A 15670-nucleotide genomic window follows, 5' to 3' on the forward strand; every position below is an offset into this window, starting at 1 on the left:
AATAACTATGGACCCGAAGGTCTGTGGTAAACTACTCATGCTTCATCGGAGAGGTAATGGTGTTGATGTAGAAGCCCTCCGTGATCGATTCCCCCTCCAGTAGATCGCCGGAAAAGGCCCCAAGATGGGATATCACGGGTACAGAAGGTTGCGGCGGTGGAAAAGTGGTTTCGTGGCTCCCCCTGATGTTTTAGGGTATAAGAGTATATATAGGCGAAAGAACTAGGTCAGTGGAGCTACGAGGGGCCCACGAGGGTGGGGGCGCGCCCTCTTGCCTCGTGGATGCCTCGTTGTGTCTCCGACTCATCTCCAAGTCTTCTGGTTTGCTTTCGGTCCAAGAAAGATCATCACGAAGGTTTCATTCCGTTTGGACTCCGTTTGGTATCCCTTTTCTGCAAAACTCTAAAATAGGCAACAATAACAGAAACTGGCACTGGGCCCTTGGTTAATAGGTTAGTCCCAAAAATAATATAAAAGAGCATATTAAAGCCCATTAAACATCCAAAACAGATAATATAATAGCATGGAACAATCAAAAATTATAGATAGATTGGAGACGTATCAGGCAGCAGGAAGGACATGGGGTTTCGGACGCCTTGCGACCTCAACAATCGCGTCAGGGACGGGTGCCGCCAGGGTCAGCCCTGGCACGGACGCCGGCTCCTCCCGAGGCTGGGCATCCGAGCCCCGAGAAGACGGCACCGCTACTGGAGCCGCAAGAGCCGCAATGCCCCTTTGTGTCGAAGCTGCGGTAGCCGCCGTGACATGCTCGACCACGGCGGCCTCAGCGCCCTCCTTGTTCTTCTTCGCCGATGACTGCGTCCTGGTATCCAACAAAGATACTAATCATCGCATCGCAATTGAGGAGCAAGGCCAAGAAAGATCACTTACTGGTCTGAGGTGATGTAGCTCCTCTTCAGGTGGGCTTCGCGGGCGTGGCTGGTGCTATGCTCCTGGGAGCGGATGAGCACGCAGTCGACGCTATGCGGGATGGTGATGGCGAAGGAGGAGTGCTGCCTGGGGCGATCAACACCGACCTGCCCCTCCTCCCAGACGCTCGCTTCGGCTGCTTCGAGGAGGCCACCCCGGATCTCGTGGTGACCCTGGCAGGATGAGCCAGCTCCATGACCAGATGCGTGTCCTTGTCGTCATCGCCGGAGAAGTTGCAAAGGAGGTCTCTCTGCCTCGGGGTAGAAGATTCCCCCTCTCCCTCCTCGGTGGCTTCGTAGGAAAGGTCGCCGGAGGACAAGTTCACCAAGGAGGCGGCCGGCGGGGGAGGCCCCGTCGACACGAGCCCGAGCTCATTGAAGACAGGCATGGCGGCAGCGATCTTCTCCCTGTCTTCTCAGCGGTACAGCAGGAGGAAATAACATGGAGGGCCGCTCAGGTCCTTCCCGGTCAAGGAAAGCAGCACCTTGCTCAACTCCTCGTCTGGCAGGCTGTCCTGGCGCGGCCGGATCTTGTCGTCGACACCACCAAGATTCCGCAAGGGACGGGAGCGATCCTGGAGCAGCGCCATGCGCTACGTTAGGAACTCCTTGATAATCATGGCCCCTGTCTGCTTCTCGACCTTCAGGTCGGCCTCCATCTTCCTCATCAGCGGCCTCAACTGGGGGTCGGTGATTCTCGGAAGACCACCCCTTCTTAGAGGTCGAGAGCTCGGCTGGCAGCTCCAGTAGGTCGTGGGAGCACTTGGCGTCCATGAGGACCCATTTGTTCCGGACGTCCTCCACCTTCTTCCCAGCGCGGGAAATCGGGTTGCTGCCACGGGCCGCGATGAAGCCAACACACCCTACGGGCTGATGGCCAGTCAAGCGGAGGTAGAAGAAGTGGCGGAGCATGGTGATGGAGGGCATCACTCCCATGAACGCTTCACAGTAGAAGGCGAAGATGGACAAAAGGAGGACAGAGTTGGGATATATGTGGAGCGCATGGAGGCCGTAATGGTGGAGAATAGCATAGAAGAAGCGGGAGAAGGGAGGAATCATCCCGGAGCAGACGCAGGAAGAAGGGATAAAAGGTGCTGTTCGCGGGCTTCGGCTCGGCGGAGGCGACCTGGAGCGCTGTTTTCCCTCATTCACCGTCATCGCTTGCCATTAGGAGAAGTGCAATCTGGATCTTCTCCTCAGCGACGGAGAGCATGATCCGCGCCGACTCAAACCAGGCAGGGCCGGCAGCCGGGGCTGGAGCTTTGGCTTTCTCGGCGACCATCAGGCAAGAGCTGCGTGGGGAGGATCAGCATATCTGGAGGATTTCTTCGTCATTGGAAGAAGGGGATCTAGAGCAAGACAAAGGGAAGGCAATGAAGGCTTGGCGGCAGGTGGCAACCCTTTGGTCAGACAAAAATGGTTGCCGAGGTAGCATGGGGAAGTGGAGACGCCCACGTCCCATCAATCGCCATGCGTCGTTCAAGGCCGCGGATGGTTAGGGCCTGCGGCGCTCCCCACTTGCCCTTTGGCTTCGCCAAGAAGGCAAGTCCAAGCACACCTTGGTCCTGGGGCTACTGTTGGCGTTCTGGATACAGGGGTACCCAAACTTGCCTGCCTGCGGCCCACTACGTTGCTCCATCAACGGCCTGGTACGGCCCAGCTTCAGCATCAACAAACTCAAGACCCTCGCGAGGGGCCAAGCCTCGCGAGGCGGGTGACGCCAAGACCTCTAAGGGGATCGGCCTCCTCAGGCTGGCTCCCGGGGAGCGGAGACTTCTATGCAAGGAGCACCTCACGAGGCTCAGCTAATATGAGCCATGACGACCAAGGCCAGGTGGGCGCCAGGAGGGCGCCAGCGGGCGCAGAGTACCAGTTTCCTCCTTGGTGCAAAGGAGGCAAGCAGCAAGCGCGGAGTCCCAAGGAATCAGCCAAAGGTTTCCATTCTGGTGCAACGAGACCAAGACCGCCAGGACGGAGGTCATCCCCAAGCCCACCACAGTGTCATGACCAGAGGCTTTTGCAGGCGAAGACCACTTTAGTCAGGATAGGGTGTACTTCTTGCCCCTTCAAATCTGGCCGTTGTGGGATCCCTTCCCGCCAACATTTGGAAAGAGGACCAAGGCCACTATAAATAGGACTTAGCCACCACCATAGGGGGGGGATCGGATCCATTCTCATCTGACCACCTCACCAGCTCTCTTGACCTCAAGAACACCTCACCTCTTGAGGCTTGTTCATCCATTGTACTAGTTCATCCTCAGCCCCTTGAGGCAATCCACCAAAAAGCTAGAGTAGGGTATTACACCGCAAGGTGGCCCGAACCAGGATAAATTGTTGTCTCTCTTTGTCCCTTGAGCTCGACGTGCTAGGATTTGAGGAATCGAGAGTAGGCAGGCTGGGTAGGTTGAGATCTCCACACGCACCCCAGAGTTCGAACCTATCAAGGGTTTGCAGAACCCGAAATCCGACATAGTGGGATAATTATTATCTAAAGTTGACACTCTTCCAAACCCACTTTCATCAATATAATCATCATACATAGGAGGCATGATATCATCATAATAAATTTGCTCATCAAAACTTGGGGGACAAAAACTACCATCTTCATCAAACATATCATCCCCAAGCTTACGGCTTTGCATATCATTAGCATCATGGATATTCAAAGAATTCATACCAACAACATTGCAATGATGCTCATCATTCAAATATTTAGTGCCAAACATTTTATTGCTTCTTATTCTAACACTTTGGCACAATTTTCCGATCCATCATTTCAGGAAAGACATTAAAAAGATGAAGCATATGAGGCAATCTCAATTCCATTTTTTGTAGTTTTGTTTTATAGACTAAAGTTGTGATAAAACAAGAACTAAAAGATTCAATTGCAAGACCTAAATATATAGCTTCAAGCACTCACCTCCCTGGCAACGGCACCAGAAAAGAGCTTGATGTCTACTACGCAACCTTCTTCTTGTAGACTCGTGTTGGCCCTCCAAGCGCAGAGTTTTGTAGGATAGTAGCAAATTTCCCTCAAGTGGATGACCTAAGGTTTATCAATCTGTGGGAGGCATAGGATGAAGATGGTCTCTCTCAAACAACCATGCAACCAAATAACAAAGAGTCTCTTGTGTCCCCAACACACCCAATACAATGCTAAATTTTATAGGTGCACTAGTTCGGCGAAGAGATGGTGATACAAGTGTAATATGGATAGTAGATATAGGTTTTTGTAATCTGAAAATATAAAAACAGCAAGGTAACTAGTAACAAAAGTGAGCAAAAACGGTATTGCAATGCTTGAAAACAAGTCCTAGGGTTCATACTTTCACTAGTGCAAATTCTCTCAACAATGGTAACATATTTGGATCTCATAAAAATCCCTCAACGTGCAACAAAGAGTCACTCCAAAGTTCCTATTGTGGAGAGCATACGATGAAATTGCTTATAGGGTACAAAACCACCTCAAAGTTATTCTTTCCGATCAATCCATTGAGCTATTCCTTTAAGTGTCACAAACAACCCTAGAGTTCGTAGTATAATACCACCATATGATACACATCAATCAACCCTAATGTCACGTAGATACTCCAATGTCACCACAAGTATCCTTGGGTCAATTATATGATATGCATCAAACAACTTCAGAATCATAATATTCAATCCAACACAAAGAACTTCAAGGAGTGCCCCAAGATTCCTACCGGAGAAACAAGGACGAAAAACATGCATCAACTCCTATGCATAGATTACCCCAATGTCACCTCGGGAATCCGCGAGTTGAGTGCCAAAACATACATGAAGTGAATCAATAGAACACCCCATTGTCACCATGGGTATCCCACGCAAGATATACGATCTTGATGTACCGCGATCTTTGTTACTATAGTTGGAGCATACGATGTATCTATAGTGAAACACCATATGATCCAACTATAGTAACAAAGATCGCGGTACATCAAGATCGTGCCAAATCAAGAACACGAGAGAGAGAGAGAGAGATCAAACACATAGCTATTGGTACATACCCTAGGCCCCGAGGGTGAACTACCCATCCTCGTCTGGAGACTGCCAAGATGATGAAGATGGCCTCCAATGATGGTTTCCCCCTCCGGCAGGGTGCCAGAACAGGCTCCCAATTGGTTTTTCATTGCTACAGAGGCTTGTGGTGGGGGAACTTCTAATCTAGGGTTCTTTTTGGAGGTTTCTATATTTATAAGATTTTTTGGCGTTGGAAACAAGTCAGGGGGTGCCCGAGGGCCCCACAAGCTCGGGAGGGGCGCCCTGGGGGGTGGGCGCGCCCCCCAGGCTTGTGGCCTGCTCAGTCACCTCCTGGTCCAACTTCAGTGCTCTGTGTGTCTCTTCTGGTCCACATAAAATCACCGTAAATTTTCAGCCCATTCTAAGAACTTTTATTTCTGCAAAAAATGACATCACGGTAGTTCTACTGAAAACAGCGTCAGTCCGGTTTAGTTCTAATCAAATCATACCAGCACCATATAAAATTATTGTAAACATGGCTTGGATACTTCATAAATTATAGATACATTGGAGACATATCATGGACCAATGCATCGGATGCCCGTTCTATGCAAACCAGCCGCACAAGCCAGCATCCACCTTGAAGACTATCCCCCTCACTTGGCCATTCACTATTTGGGGACTCGACATGGTCGGCCTCTTCGGACCGTAGCGAGTGGCTTTACGCTCCTATTGGTGGTAGTGGATAAGTTCACCAAGTGGATCGAGGCCAAGCCCATAAAGAAGCTGGATTCAGCCACTGCAATTCAATTCATCAGAGAGATTATCTTCAGATTCAGAGTCCCACACAACATCATCACTGATAACGGGTCCAACTTCGACTCGGATGAGTTCCATGAGTTTTGTTACAACCAGGGCACTTGGGTCAATTATGCCTCCATGGCGCACCCGTAGTCGAATGGACAAGCCGAGAGCGAACGGGCTCATACTTCAAGGATTGAAGCCTCAACTCGTGTGTGATTTGAGCCACGCAGAAGGAGCATGGGTGACCGAGTTGCCTTCGGTCCTTTGGGGACTGAGGACGACCCCAAATTGATCCACCAATAACACCCCGTTCTTTATGGTGTACGGGCCAGAAGCGGTCTTACCGAGTGATCTGCTCCACAACTCTCCCCTAGTGGATCTTTACTCAGAAGCTGAAGCAGAAGAAGCAAGGCAGGATGGCCTGGACCTTTTGGAGGAAGAACGTGAGCTAGCACTTAGAAGATCTATGTTGTACCAACAAGACTTACGCTGCTATCACGATAGACACGTCAGAGGACGTGCCTTCTAGGAAGGAAACATGGTCCTTTGAGTGGATTAACAGAAACCTCACAAGTTGGCACCCCCTGGGAGGGACCATTCGCCATATCCAAGGTCTTACACAACAGAGCATACTAATTGTACAACTTCAAGATGAGATTCTTCAACTGCTTGCAATACTTGGCCACGGCCTCTTGGATGGTGTACCATCGATGGTTGAGAGACTTCCATTCACGGTTACAGATGAGCGCATCGGAGTAGGCCACGAAATGCTTGTGTTCATGAAACCATATGTGAATGTTACTCCAAAAGGTTGTGCCCTTTTGCTCCGTGCCATGGATCGTATCAATGCTAGTGGCTAACCATGGATCGCACAATAGCTCGTCCTCTACCCTTCTTCTTCGGATCACCAACTGTATCATCCAGTTCATCGTCCTCCTCCTCCTACCCCTTCGGTTGCTACTCTCTGGTGGCCCAATGCTGTTGTTGCTGTGTGCCATCGCCGGTCTGGGTGTAGGACTGATGCGTGGCCGTCTGGGTGTAGGTCTGTAGCTGTTGGTAGTTGCCGAAATGGGTAGGATCCGAATCTTCCACCTGCCCGTGCTCATAGCCCCCTCCTCCTCCCTCGCCTCCGTCGTGGATGGTACCTAGCATCTCCCTGTCCCCGGCGATGTACGCCGGCTCCTCTACTCTAGGCATTGCAGCGAATAGTGTGCGAGCACCCATCTACTCCCTGCCTGTCATCCGCCCTCGGACGAGCTGCGGCAAAGAATACTCGGAGAAGAGCAGCACCGCATTAACGTCTATGATGTAAGGAACCGTACCGGCAGGGGTTCTGAGCTGCTTGGTGGCGTAGTAGTACAGAGGCTTGTAATACTCCGGCCACTGCGCCATCTGTACTGTGGGCATGCCAATCTGGCAGCATCCTCCACGGCCGCCACACCACCACCAGGCCCACCGGTGCCCAATTGCTTCTTGATCTTCTCCTACTTTGCCGCCCTCGCTTTGACACGCGATTTTGCCGCATAGCTAAGTTGATCTTACGGCAGAGCGTGATGATCGGATCCTCCGGCACCTCCATCGGCTCCATCTCCGATGGTTCCATGCATCGGCGTCATAAGGAAGGAGAGGGCGGGAGAAAAGGACGGGAATTGGGCAGAGAGCGGTCGGGGATGGAAGAAGGGATGGAGGATTTTGGCACGGAAATAGTGCGGGATGCTTTCATCTTGGATGGGGTTCTTTGCTTGCATGAAATTGTGCATGACCTTAAGATTCGTAAGTCTAAAGCGGTGATTCTTAAACTCGATTTTGAGAAGGCATACGACTTGGTGAGCTGGCCTTTTTTGCATAGGGTTTTGCTAGCTAAAGGGTTTGAGGGGCATTTTATTCATAGAATCATGCAGCCGGTCTCGGGAGGTCATACTGCCATCTATGTTAATGGTCAGGTTATTAAGTTTTTTGCCAATGGTAGGGGCCTGCGGCAAGGTGATCCTGCCTCGCCCATTTTGTTCAACTTTGTAGCGGACGCCTTATCCCATTTGCTGTCCAGGGCAGCTGCTCATGGGCACATCTCTCCGGTTAGTTCTAATCTTCTCCCCGTGGAATGACCCACCTTCAATATGCGGATGACACAATCATTATGGTTGAGCTAAATGATGCTTGCCTCGCCCATCTCAAATTTATTTTCCTCTGCTTCGAAGCGATGTCTGGTCTTAAGATCAACTTTGCCAAGAGTGAAGTTATTGTTACTGGTGTGGACGAGTCTAAAGCTGTGCGAGTGGCACATCTTCTTAACTGTAAGTTAGGAGCGTTCCCTTTCAAATATTTGGGCCTTCCCATATCCCCGGACGTGCTTCATGCGAAAGAATTTGCCCCGGTGGTTACCAAGGTGGGCAACAGGGTCCATCCTTGGCATGGCAGGTATAATACCAATGCGGGAAAAGTGGCTTTGATCAATGATTGTCTGTCCTCCCTCCCCATGTTCCTGATGAGCTTCTACCTTCTATCGGGTGGGACACATGATGGTTTTAATAAACACCGTGAGGCGTTCTACTGGAATGCTGCTGATAACCGTCGTAAATACCGTTTTGCTAAATGGAAGCTGATGTGTAGGCCCAAAAACCTTGTGGGGTTAGGGATTATTAATACTTCCATCATGAATCAATGCTTGTTGATCAAATGGTGGTGGAACATTATGAGTGCGGAGGACCAGCCCCTCTGGCTGTCTATTCTTAGGGCTAAATATTTTCCTTCCTCGAGCCCGATGTTTGCTAACTGGCATGGTAGTTCTCAGTTTTGGAAGTCCCTGGTCAAAGTTAGGCATGTTTTCCAGTCTTTTGTTAAGTTTGTAGTTGGGGATGGCTCCTCTATTAGGTTGTACCTTGACTAGTGGTGTGGAGACTCACCCCTCTCTGTGACTTTCCCCATCCTATTCTCTTATTGCTCTGATCCAGATATTTCTATTGCGGAGCTGGCTTCCCATGGGTGGAACCTAGCCTTTCGATGATCCTTGTCGCCTGTAGAGTTTGAAGACTGGCAACGCCTTACTGCCTTCTTCCCCACGCTCTCGACGAACAGGGATTCGGTGATTTGGCCGCTCTCTGCCTCTGGTCGCTTCTCTGTTAAGTCGCTTTATGCTAAGCTTGTTGGTGGCACTCCTACTAATCGTTTCTCCCAGATTTGGAAGGCCTGGATTCCTCCTAAGACTAAGATTTTCTTATGGCAAGCCTTTAGAGGTTGGTTGCCTTCGGCTGATCAGATTCGCAAGAGAAATGGGCCGGGCTCCCAATTCTGTGCTCTGTGTGGTGCATTGGAGGATACCGAGCATATTTTTTTTCCATTGTGTCTTGGCTAAGCTCGTGTGGAGTTGTGTGAGAGATTGGCTTCTTGTTTCTTGAGCCCCTGCCTCCTTTGCTGAGCTGCGCAGCTTGGCAAGTAACTTGTCTGGCGTATCCAGACGTATCTTTTGGGTTGGTCTGGGGGCTCTATGTTGGTCCCTTTGGACAACTAGGAACAAATTTACTATTGAGCATGTGTTTCCGGCTAAACCTGTTGATTGCTTATTTAAATCGTGTGCTCTCTTGCAGCAGTGGAAATCATTGACTAATGTCAACGATCAGGAAGCGCTCTCTATGCTAATCTCCAAAGTTCGGGCTTCGGCCTCTCAGTTATGAAGACAAGAGCAGGAGGCTTAGTTATCTTTTGGGGTCGGCAGACTAGTTTTATTTGGGTTGTTTCTTTTCCGGCCTGCGTACCGTGTACTGGCGAGGGAGCCATGTACCTGACTATCTTCTCTTTCATTTGACCCGTAGTTGGGGTTGGGTTGTTGTGTGGTACGATCTGTTATGTGGTGCTACTTGCCTTATGGCTTTATTTATAAAGTCGGGTGTATGCCTTTCCTCTAAAAAAAGCGCAGGCTCCGCCTTCATTTTGGGTGGGCCAAGGGGCGGAGAGTGACGTTTCGTGTGTCCGTAATCCTGCAAAGCCCTCTACGTTTGTCTTCGGTTTACAGAAGAAAACACATCCGGACCGCGTCGCTGACCGATAGAGGACCGCGTTGGATGGCTTCCGTGGTCTGGACAGCGCGATCCAAAGAGATGCCAGCGGTTTGCGGGTGGTCGTTGGAGATGCCTAATCAGAGACAAACACGGAAGCGCATTTTCTTCGAGGTTTTGTAGTGGACGTCTGCACTATATACCAATATATAAACGGTCATTGAATACGGACAGACCTGCCAGACCCGTATTCTGCCAAGATCAATCATCTTCAGAACGATAGTATGGAACACAACACATCATCTTCGTTCGATTTACGGGCTACCCGGCCCTCCTGTCAAGCATGGCCGCGGATTCAGGCAGGGGGACCCCATCTCTCCACTCCTCTTCGTCTTGGCAAGTGACCCCTTGCATAAGATCCTAGACTTGGCGACGCGAAAAGGGCTCCTACATAAGATCCGTGGTCGGGGTGCCATGGTGCGCACCTCCCTCTATGCGGATGATGCGGCGGTCTTTGTGGCCCCCATCAAGCGGGACATCGACAATCTTGCCTCTATCCTCAGAGGCTATGGGGACGTCACAGGCCTTTGTTCCAACTTCCAAAAAAGCTCGGTTGTGCCTATTCGCTGCAATCACCTTGACCTTGAGCAAATTCTTCAAAGCATGCCGGCGGCACGTGCCTCTTTTCCGGTCAAATACCTAGGACTACCACTATCTGTTTGGCAACTGAAGAAGGTGGATTTCCAATACCTTGAGGACAAAGCGGCCGGCAAATTGGTCACTTGGGAGGGCCAAAACATCACTACGATCGGTCGTACGACACTTGTTAGGTCGGTCATTACCTTCCAAGCAGTATTCTCCATCACGCCCCTCATCGTGCCTCAGAGCTCTCTCCATAGCCTTAACAAAATTGAGAGAGCTTTCCTTTGGTCCGGCTCGGACAAGACAACGGGAGCCAAATGCAAGGTCAACTGGAAGGTGGTTTGTAGACCAAAATAATATGGTGGCCTAGGGGTGCTCGACACCAACAAGTTTGCACGTGCTTTGCGGCTCCGATGGCTATGGTATGAATGGACGGAGCCCCGAAGATTATGGGTTGGCCTTGGAAACCCGTGCACGGAGGAGGACCTCGAGTTTTTCTATGCCTCTACGACTATCACTGTAGGGGATGGCGCCAAAACGCCTTTTTGGGGCTCCCCGTGGCTTCTTGGTTGCAAACCCAAGGATATCGCGCCACTCTTGTTTGCGGTCTCGAGAAGGAAGAATTGGAAGGTCCGTGAGGCCCTCGTGGGGAACGCTTGGATCTTCAAGATCAATCTGAACACGGACACGGATGTCTCCATCGCCCACATTAGGGAGTTCTTCACTCTTTGGATGCTCCTTAATGACGTCCACCTTCATGAGCAAACCGAAGACCTCATCGTTTGGAAGCATGCGAACGATGGGATCTACACGGCGGCCACCACATACAAGGCTCAATTCCTAGGCATGACTCTTTCCCCCTTGGATCGCATGGTTTGGAAGGCATGGGCACCTCCAAAGGTTAAGTTTTTTGCTTGGTTGGTGTTGCAAGATAGGATTTGGACCGCCGATCGCTTGGAGCGTCGAGGTTGGCCAAATTGTGGCCTTTGCAAGCTCTGCAATAGGGAGCAAGAATCAGGAGCCCACCTTTTCTTCAAGTGCCGCTACACGATTCGGCTATGGAAGTCTCTTATTGAGAAACTAGGTCTTGCGCACATGGATACTTCCGATTGGCTCATGGACGACTCCGTCTACCAGTGGTGGGACAAGAGAACCGACAACCGCAATCCTAACCGGCAAGCTATGGCCTCCCTCGCCATACTCGTCTCTTGGACCATTTGGAATGAAAGAAATGCACGAGTGTTCCGCCACAAAAGTGCACCACCGACCGTCCTACTCACCGCCATCGTCGACGAGGCCAAGCTTTGGATGGCCGCGGGCGCAAAGAAATTAGGGATTTTTTCTCTGGACGAGTAATTGTCATGCCGAAAGTGTGGGTGTGTTGTAATTCTCTAAACTCTATTCTCTCCTTATTTAATAGATGAGGCAAATTTTATGCCTCCGTTTCGAAAAGAAAAAAAATATTGCCCAGGCGATTGAACGATGATCACTCGTGTAAAATTTCCCTTTTATTTTCTGTTCGAGGTAACAATGAGTGTGCGTATACTCCGCGTGCTTATTGCTCTACTACCTTTGGCGCCTTTCTTTCACTACCAGCTTCTCGTTTTTCCACGATCTGGAAAACATACAATATGCCAGTTCTGCGTCTGGTTCTTGCTTCATGCATGCTACTGATTACATCTTATCTGTACTTTCGACATCATCACCAGCATAGCTTTCTCGCATACTTGCGGCCATGCACCAATAGCTTTTTGCTTCCCCGAAAATGTTTGAACGCCCGTTCGGAGCACCAGGATTTATCCTGATTGCCCTTAATGAACTTTGATATTCCGTGTGCAAACCGTGTCGTAAAATGAGCTAAAAACACCAGCTCAGAACTCAGCCTGTTCCCTAACAGATCAAAGCCATTTTTGGCTGCGTGACTAGGGGCTCTTCTTCATCCCGCTCGGAGGCTGTTGGCGCGGGGCGGCGGCGGACGGCGGTGCTTCGCGCTGGTGCGGGGCGCGGAGGCGCGGCGGCGGGCCCTGGCGGCGGGGTAGCGAGGGCTTGGTGGCGGCGCGGTGGGCTGCTCGGGGCGGCTCGCGCTCGTTGCTGCGGTGGCGGCCAGGTCTGGGCTCGGCCAGATCTGGCGGTACGGCGGGCTCGGGCGGCGCGCGGCGCCTCGTCGGCGGGCGCGGAGGCTTCCGCTGCTGCGTGCAGCGTGGTGGTCGGGCTCGCGGCGGGCGCGCGTGCTGGTGGTGCGCGCTGGCCGTCCTCCAGTCGGGGCTCCCCTGTTCCGGCCCCTGGACGGTGGCGAGCGGCGCGGGATGGCACTTTTGGTGAGTGCTCTTGGCTGCGGGTGCAGGCTGGCTTCGCGCTTCTGGTCGATGGTTGGGCGGGCTGCCGTTGGTGGCTTCGCGCCGAGCTGCGGCGGGCGCCATGGTGAGGCGACACGGGGGTGTGTCCGGTGGGGAGTTCTTAGGAGGGATGGGAGGCCCCGATGGCCACCCGTCGCCAGTGCAGGGGTGCACCGGTCCGGATGCGTCTGCTCCTCCTCCCCCTTTCCTCGGCCGTGTGCTCTTTGTTGGGGTTCTGGCGATGTTCGAGGCAGGGCGGTTGCTGGCATCTTCATAGGCGAGGGCTGCCAGTCAGGCCAAAGCCAAGGCCTTTGGGTGTTCACGGAGTTGCTTGGATGCTGGACGGCGGCCCTGGCGGCGGGAGGCGCGGTGTTCGTGGGCAGAGCGCGCGTCTTGGGTGCGGTCGGGCAGCCATGGCCACGTGGGTGGCATGGTCGGTGATGTTTGGTGAAGCATGGTGGTTTGGTAGAGGGTTAACACCGGAGTCCATCACTTGCCCGGTCTTCTCCGGCCGACGGTGGTGGCGCCGCGGGCGTCGTTTCCTTCTTGAAGGCTTCGTCGTGGTGTTCTCTTCTCTTCAAGTTGCTCCGGGTGAAAACTTGATCTCTGAGATCGGGCGGTGGCGGCTTTCGGTGTCGTGCCCTTCTTGAAGGCACCGCCTTGGAGTCTAGGCTTCGCCATTGTCCCGCTTCACTTTTTCTCGGTGGCTAGGTCTCGGAAGGTCCTCGTCGGCCCCAAGTGTTGTTTTGTGCTTGGTGGTCGATTGGGTAGTGTTGCGGTGCATCGGCACCCTTGTATCTTGCCTTGGGTGTGTGTGGTGTGTGGGGGGTTGCGTGTTGTACCCGGATTTGTCTTCTGGTCGTTGCTTTATATAAAGCGGGGCGAATGTCTTTTTCAGTAAAGTTTGAATCCACCGTTCAAAAAATAATGCACTTTCGGCTTTCGGGCATAGTTTTTGTTCACTTTCTAGTCCAACTGAATCAGCCCAAATAAAGGGAATCAATGTATAAAGCGCTCCTCTCCTGCACAAGTTACTTGAAAAGCTCAAACTTCTAAAGGCCTTAAAAGGAAGGCAACCCGAATGAGTAGCAGTTGCAAAACTCAAGGTGCCATGCATGACTCAAGTTTGAATCAGCTCATCTCGAAGGTACATTCAAATACTCGATCAGTTTTGGCAGTGCCGTGGGGGGGCACATGTTCTTTCTGGGTTGGAGAGTCCATGGAAAGAAGGATCTATTTGAAATGCCCAGTCTCATTCAACAAGTCGAGGTAAATTCAAATGCACAGTACGTGGCAGATGTGGATGTACACATAGGACGTGTACTCTACTCCTACGGTCACCTCCATCACTGGTGTTGATGCTGGAATGTGCATTATCAATATTGTAGTTATGATATGCAGAGGAGACTCACAGAATCATAGGCCAATTAATTAATGGGAAGGAGAGCACAAGTGGGTTAAAATAAACACAGCTGCACTGGAAGAGGTTGCGATTTGTTTAACACGGAAGGTAAGGGAGAATACATCTCAGGCAGGCACCAGTAGTTCAGCACATGAGCGGCCATCAAGTCCAAGCTTCAGCATCTGGAAGTCCAGTCTATTTCTGACCTAGAAAAGGAGAACACGTGAGGGTCGTAAATTTATCAGTCCATCACATGGTTATAGTAACTCCTCGTCTTGATGTGCACTCTTTTATCCTGCAGACTAATTAGTACAGTAGCTGGCTACTGACAAGAAAATGATTTCCAGAATTGAATGGTCTCTCCCTACTTGTCAAGCGAAACCCCAGCAAACCAAACCAGAAGCGACCTCATTTATTGGGAGCCATAATTGTGATCTACTTGTTTGTCTACTGACAGGGCAATGGTCGACGAACACCATGGACAGGCTATGTTAGTAGTAGAACACATGGGATCAAGACCTAAAACTGACTAAACAACGCACTGTCAAACTGCAGATTTCATTCCGGAAATTCTCCCTGACGATCAGCCTCACTTGTTTCCCATAAAGTAAAGTGATGGCACTTCACGTACCAGTAGGTATAATTTCATCGTTCCTAGTTTAGTAACACATCCAAAGTCTTAAAAGTTAAAAGTGCTGGGCAAGCCATTAACTTTTGCTTGGCAATTGAGGAACAGGAAAGGATCAAGACTTGTAAAGGAAAGCAAGGGCTCTCCTTTAAGCAAGGAACAAGCATGATTACTTGAGTTGGGCTGCTGCCGTCCTATCACTGCTCTCTGCTCCCATCCCAGCGAAGATCAAAGGAAGAAGGAATGTCCCTGTGTAGTGCCACAATATCGCATTTTCATGTTCTCTACGGTCGCTTCAGAGGCCCCTCTGGTATGTGCTCTCTCCTAAACAAGATCATGCTCTGAATGGGCCAATGGTATATGAACACTATGATGGCATCTTGTTTTGCACTGCACGTTCAGAGGAGCAGACCCTGTCCTAAATTTTTATGACCCAGCTGCTCTGTACTCCCTGGTTAATGGCACAACTGCTTTGTTTCCTCCACTCTGTCTGAAAGTGTAGAAAGTAAAACAAATTAGTCACTGCAACATTCGGCACCAAATTAGCAGTCTGACTAGAACTGCGTGAGGGTAAATATACCTGGTTCATATTCCTCCGTTCCTAAATATAAGTTTTTTTAGGGATTCCAACATGAACAACATACGAAGCAAAATGAATGAATCTACACTCTAAACTATGTCTATGTACATCCGTATGTAGTTCATATTGAAATTTCTAAAAAGACTTGTATTTAGAGACGGAGGGACTAGAAAATTCAGAAAAGAAATTACCGGTCATGTTGGGCCAAAGGTATACGAGGCGAAGGCACTAAGCCTAGATTCACTAGCCTATACATAAAAGTTTTCTATTCTTTGATTTCTTAAATGCTGGCTAATTGCCGGTGCCTTGCAATGGGGCATACATATTTAGTAATCCTTCAAAGTCCAATGCTTGTTAATACTTCACATAATTGATA

This window comes from Triticum dicoccoides, chromosome 6B (assembly GCF_002162155.2).
Source record: "Triticum dicoccoides isolate Atlit2015 ecotype Zavitan chromosome 6B, WEW_v2.0, whole genome shotgun sequence".
In the NCBI taxonomy this organism is placed as follows: Eukaryota; Viridiplantae; Streptophyta; class Magnoliopsida; order Poales; family Poaceae; genus Triticum; species Triticum dicoccoides.